The sequence below is a fragment of the Pinus tabuliformis genome, chromosome 4_1 (assembly GCF_031772625.1).
Source record: "Pinus tabuliformis cultivar Carrire ecotype Pingquan chromosome 4_1, CPIR1, whole genome shotgun sequence".
NCBI classification, from domain to species: Eukaryota; Viridiplantae; Streptophyta; class Pinopsida; order Pinales; family Pinaceae; genus Pinus; species Pinus tabuliformis.
The window spans coordinates 485,961,039-485,965,865 of record NC_142303.1 but is presented as its reverse complement, the minus strand read 5'-3'; the positions used below and the strand labels follow the sequence as shown (position 1 = coordinate 485,965,865).

At 36.0% G+C, this 4,827-nt stretch overlaps 1 pseudogene; it reads left to right on the top strand.

Moving 5' to 3' along the window:
- The first annotated feature begins 3,176 nt into the window (after positions 1 to 3,176).
- Positions 3,177 to 4,619, top strand: LOC149176620 (antifungal protein ginkbilobin-like protein pseudogene; annotated as a pseudogene).
- The last annotated feature ends 208 nt before the right edge of the window (positions 4,620 to 4,827 follow it).

Below are 4,827 nucleotides of genomic sequence, written 5' to 3'. Positions count from 1 at the left end.
AGGTAATTAATGAGACTTTAAGAGGGCACGAAACAACTGGGTGGACCTAGAGCGCCTTCCATCAGGGGTGGGAAATTTCAAGGGATCAGAGGACTTTAATAGAGGATCTCCAACTAGGGAGATTACTAGGGAGCTTCAGAATATTAAGCCCCCATAATTTTCTAGAAGTCGTGCAAGCGAACAAGTAGAAGCCTGGTTGGAGGCAATGATAAGATGTTTCACACTAAGAGAGTATACTTCCAATTTGAAGGCTAATATAGAGATATTCCAACTCAATGATAGTGATATTAATTCATATTATAATTGATAAAACAATTAGTACTATTCTAAATTTTTTAATTATAGAAATTATTTCATTTAGTTTATTAAGTATAAGTAGATTTAATTGATTTTGTTATGTTACAAACAATTTATTTAGAAGAATACTCACCATATGGATATTACGTTAAAGAAAAATTAATTAATGATAATTCATATTGGTAACCTCGATATTTTATAATGAATAATATATTTTCAAATTTAAAATATGAAATTTATAAATAATGTTGTTAATTGTTAGCATAAATTTTAACACCAATTTCAAAATGAAATATATTTATATAAATATAATTTTTATTTTGTTAGCCAATTTGGAGTTTACAACCAGTTCGACCTTTGGCTTGAGAAACCATGACCTAGGGGCATCTAAGCCATCAAAATCACCAATCACCATGGGATCGCGCACTGAATTATTTCCCACGAACTGGTGACCTTCACATCACGAAGTGACTTAACTGTATACCCCATCACCACCGAATGAGCTTATATAAATATAATTATTTTAATTAATATAATTCCCAATTAAATAGATTTATATAAATATAATTATTCTGTTTATATAATAATTAGCAAAAATATCTAACATTGTTATTATTATATTCAATGTGAGTCAATTTAATCCAAGTAGTAATACCCTAAATGTGAATCAATTTAAGGCTAGGATATGGTTATTAGTAGATGATCTTTTTGTTTCTCTCATGTTCTCATTAATTTTATTGCAATGTTACTTGTTTTTTAAAGAAAATAACATTTTAAATTTTATGGACCAATAAGTTTTTGTGGCTAAAAGACTATATTTATTTTAATTTTTATTTAGTATATAATTTTTAATATTTAATATTTATAGTATAGATATATTAATTTTGGATCTACATAGTTGCGAGATGAATGAAATCTTTTGAGATGCAAAAAGTCTAAAAAATTACAAGTTATTTATAAGTGGAGAGAGTATGCCATCTCTTTCATCTTGAGCAACAAGATAATAAAAATATTTTATTTGTTAACTATTTCTCATTTGTTTTATTTTTTTTTTCCCATATGGAAAAAGTCGTAATTTCTATTAATATGGAGAAATTACATTTTGCAGATGCTGTTGCATTCATATTGTGGTTCAGAGACCTTCCTGAAGAAGCCCCATTTGTCATGACTCCACACAGGGAGTCCTAGTAGCTGAGACTGTATATGCCCAAACTTAGAAGAATCAAGATGAATAACATATTACATTCCGGCTCTACGCAGAGAGCCCAGCTAAAGCTGATTCAGCTACATAGATGATTATACATAACAAAAATCAAAAACTACAAGAAATGGAAAACTGAATTTATGTGGGTCGAAGACCCATTCCTAAAGAAAATCATGAAAAGGTTTGTGATGGTGCTGATGGGATGATCCATCAATCACCTCTTGGATCAGCCAGTCATCCCGTTGATTTTGCACTGCTTCTTTGGATAGCTGGTCCGCCTCAGTGTTCTGTTCCCTGTAAATGTGGCTGCATTTGAAGGATTCAAATGATGTGATCAGTCTTTTTGTCTCTTGGAGAATATGTCTCAGAGAGAAAGCATAGCAATGTGTTGAACCGTTCAGCCAGTTGCAAACAATTTGTGAATCCCCAAATAATTGAAGGTGGCTGCATTGTTTCTCATTTGTTTTATATAAAATATATCTTTACAAATATCTTATTCCAAAACTATCTAATTTTAGGTTTGCTACATATTGCAAATTTGATCCTGTAAGTTTGGAGATGTTTAACCTATGTGTTAATCATGGTCGTTGGGGCCTTAAAGACATTATGTTTTTCAACTTGGCATTGCTTCTAAAAAAAATTTGGCTAGCAGTTAGCAGTGATGGAATTTGGAATCAAACCATCATGGAGAAATATATGTAGAACATGGATCTCATTGGCTGGCTACATGTTGGTGCTTGAGACCCTCCTTATATTTGATTATCATGGCATAGTCTCCTTAATACTATGCATTGGTTGTTTGGGAATCTCAGGTGGGACGTTGGCTTGAGATCTATCATGGAGGTAGGCCTAGACTCGCTCTAAGGCATGATTGGTCCACATTTATAAACTCTTCCTATCATTAGATTTATGCAAAATCACAAATTTTTGTGATTAAAGATATTGCAAACATTTCTATTTCCTCTCCTCCATTCACACATTGGAAGGATGCAACTGAGCTAGAGATTTTAGATCCCCTTATTCTGAAATGGAAATTATATATTACCAAAAGAAGACAAATTTATTTGGTTTGGTGGCTTATAGCATGGAAAGGTAATTTTTCAACAGACATATCGGATAATCACCCAACTCGCCAGACATATTTTGTTTTTCTCTTGGCTCGCTTGGTCTTGGAAATGGAATTTTCCTCTGAAACTCAAGTGTTTTTCCTGGTTGGTGGTACACAACTAGATCCCTGGTAGATGCAACCTTTGCCTTTTCTTTGGAGAGGACATCTATCACCTCTTTCTCCACTATCCCTTTGCCACATAGGTTTGGACATGCGTTTTACACTTGATAAACTCCAGTGTCTCTTGCCTTGGTAGGTGGACAATGGATCATCAAACCCATAGGACATTGTATTTATTTATCATTTGGGGACTTTGGCGATCTAGGAATGGTCTTATCTTTAAGCAAGTGATGTCTGATATCTAGAGGAAAAGTTGTAGAATCATATCTTACTATCTAGAGTATTCTTCCTTTTATCCTACAGATTCTAAAAACCCTCCTCAACCTCGCAATATATGGTCTACCTTTCCTGTCCATTTTTTTTATGGGCCACCTTCTTTTGGCATGTGTGGATGTGGTATGACCATTCATTTAGGGCCACTGAGCTCCTACAGATTTCACAGGCACTATGGCAATGGCTCCAACACTCGTGTTGAATTACTCGCACTCTGGGCGTGTCTTGCACTATGCTAATTGGCTCGACCCTAAGGATTTTATAGTTTTTGGAGACTCCAAATGTGTGATTGATTAGGAAAATGATAGAGGTTCTTTAAACTCTTGTCTCGACTCATGGAAAAGAAGAAGTAACACCTCGATGAAAGTTTTCCACTTTGGCTCCATCACCCACAACTATTGGATCCAAAATTGCAAAGTTGATGGACTCTCCAAAAAATGTTGTATTTAAGACCCTAAGTACAAGATCAACTTCCAATGTTTTTACTCTCCCAATTTGCAAGGGACAGGTCACGTTATGATCTAACACATCCATTCTTGTCATGATTTTAAACTATTCAAAGTAGCGAGAATCTATATTTTTGTATGGGGTAAGTTTATATTTTGTAGAGAACCTTTTATAGTATAACCATATAAGTTTTAAATGCACGGACACGGAGAAAATTCATTCTCTAGAATATGTTCACTCACACGGTGTTATTTTTCTTATCTTAAAGGTGTGTCGATTTGAGTATCTGTTCTATGTGACCCACATGGATTGCAATTTGTGCCCACTCGCGTGGCACTCATGATAGGGGCAATGGTCTAGTCAAGACAGGCGGCTATAATGAGTCGTACATTTCGGGCCCACCTACCGTCGTCCAGCACACATGTGTTATCCATAATTCTCGCTAGAATGAGTCGTACGTTTCGGGCCCATCTACCCACAGGGAGGCCGATAAATGGAGGCTGCCTCAACAAATTGATAATCACATTTCCCATTGTAGGAGTTTATTAGAGGTTATATATCGTTCCACCCAGCCTTTCCCTTTTCATTTTCCATTGTAGGGGTTATATATATCATTCGAGATGAGGGACTCATTTGCTTTTGCATTGGCGGTAATGGTAGTAGCACTGGTTGTGGGCAGTGCTGTAACACGCAGAAGATCCCAAGCGGAAGTTCCTTTTATAGTACTCTCGGATCCCTCCTCGTAGATCTAGAGGGAAACACTGCCTTCAGCGGTTACGACTACAAAGCATCGCGCGCAGGCTCACCCACCGCCTATGGGACTGGGGTTTGCAATCACGGAATCTCTCAATCTGATTGCACCACTTGTCTTAAAAACCTTGGGGGCCGCATCTGGAACATTTGCGGAAACGCCATCGGTGCTCGAGTTCAGCTGACTGACCATTTCATCCGCTACGAGCAGTACAGCTTTTAGTTTAGTTATATATTCAACGTCTGCATGATTCTAATATCTGATATCTTCTCTATCTATGTTTCAATAAAACGTGATTCTCTGAGCAAGAGAATCTGATGCTGTGCTATTCTCATTCTCATAGGTCGTTATCTAAATCGTTCCACTGTAGCTGCCAATAATTTCAATCATTTTCACGGTGTCACCGCTTTTGTTTTGAATTGCTACGAGTTACTTTCGGTATCAGATATCTTCTCATTTATAAAAGTTATATGGAAGAACCGTTAAGTTTAAAGGAACAAGAAATGCAAAATCTCTGGTTCATGGAAAAATAATCTAGTTAGATTCGTGCAAAGAATCAATCAACCATTTATTCATTATTGATATTTGGTGGAGCAATTACTAAGCCCAGACCGTTCTTTTGATATT